General features: G+C 35.2%; 1 non-coding gene across 1 annotated transcript; it reads left to right on the top strand.

Annotated features, from left to right (window-relative positions):
* The first annotated feature begins 734 nt into the window (after nt 1–734).
* Nucleotides 735–842, top strand: LOC141634776 (small nucleolar RNA R71). The gene has a single exon (XR_012539498.1). It is a non-coding gene; the product is annotated as a small nucleolar RNA R71 (small nucleolar RNA).
* The last annotated feature ends 858 nt before the right edge of the window (nt 843–1,700 follow it).

Raw genomic sequence — 1,700 nt, 5'->3', positions numbered from 1 at the left:
ACATTTTGAGCTTGCTCATTCTTTTGAATTTGAGCCAACAATTCCTTTTGCATACGGACTATCAAGCCCTCAAGCTTACCTCCTTCTTGGTTGTTTTGTTGGGCATTTTGTTGTGGAGGTTGATTTTGTTGGAAATTGTTTTGTGGGGGCCTTTGTTGATTTTGATAACCCGGTAGAGGGACATATTTTTGTTGTTGAGGGACATAGGCATTTTGTTGCGGTGGGGGTTGTGGTTGAGGATTTAACACATTGTTGCTTCTATAAGACATATTCGGGTGAAATCTTGAATTTGGGTTATATGTGTTTGAGAATGTACCCGGTGGATAAGCATTTTGTCTTAAAGCTAGAAAGGCGTTTACCTCTTCAATAGGAGCTTGGAAATGAGCGGCATAATGACCCGCACCTCCGCAACCATCACACACAACGATTTGGCTTGTTGAAGACATAACATTGACTTGTTGAATGGAATCTCTAGCATCCCTTTCCGCCAATTGTTATTGGAGCAAGGCGATTTGAGCTAGCAAAACGGAGTTGTTGGAGGATTCTTCTTTACCTTTGGATGGCACAACTCGGGAATTGACATATTTTGTATCATGTACCGCCATAGATTCGATCGTGGCATGGGCAAAGTCGGTGTCAATTTGATCAAACCGCCCATTGTTGGCGAATCAAGAATCCTTCGGGACTCGGCACAACATCCATTATAGAATGTTATTGCTAGAAACCAATCATCTAACCCATGATGTGGGCATTGTCTTTGAATCTCTTTGTACCTCTCCCAAGCCTCATATAAGCTCTCAAGAGCTTGTTGACGGAATCCCGTAATTTGGCTCCTTAAAGTTTGAGTTTTCTCCGGTGGAAAAAAAATTTTGATAGAAGGCTAGAGCCAAAGTTTCCCAATTGGTGATTCCCTGTAGGAAATATCGGTATACTTCCATTAACACAATAAGGATTATAACGAAATTATAGATATGAAAACTAGTCAAAAAAAAATTTGCATAAACAAAATAGAGAGATTATGAAATCAACCTTCGGTCCTAGCAAAATCGGCCTAAGAACAATATCGCAATGATATTCGCCTATCAGTTGCACCCAAGATGATATGAGATATGCCTTTTGTTCTTGCTAGAATCGATCCCTCAATTAACTGATTAATTTTTAGGGTTTTGTGTGTATTTTTGATGAGAGTGTGCTAGGTTAAAAATTAGGTTAAGAAAATGAATCTCCTACTCTCTTATTATAACCGAAATAAGAGAAGTCAAGGGGAGATATTTCTTCTTCTAAATTTCGGCCAAACCAACCGAAATATAAGAAGAATTATCTTCTTAATTTCGGTTTATCCACCTACCAAAAATAATGAGATTAAATCTTCTTATTTTGGTAGTTTACAAAATGTATACAATTAGTATATTATTTATAAATTGTCATTTATATTATTCCGTATTAATAAATCTACACACAACAGCTTGCAGTCGATTTATTAATACCGGTCTGTAATAATTTTTTATGACAATCTCGTATAATATATACTTTAATTATAAATATCCCATATTTACAATTAGCTAATTAAATATAATCGATTACATTTAATTACGAATTAACATCTTAATTCGTCCAAGCTCACATTATATACATTAATTAAATATAACATATTATATTCAATTTAATTGTGATTAATTCGTCTCACCTAATATTATTTA

The sequence above is a fragment of the Silene latifolia genome, chromosome Y, assembly GCF_048544455.1.
Source record: "Silene latifolia isolate original U9 population chromosome Y, ASM4854445v1, whole genome shotgun sequence".
Classification (NCBI taxonomy): Eukaryota; Viridiplantae; Streptophyta; class Magnoliopsida; order Caryophyllales; family Caryophyllaceae; genus Silene; species Silene latifolia.
This window is presented reverse-complemented; position numbering and strand designations above follow the sequence as displayed.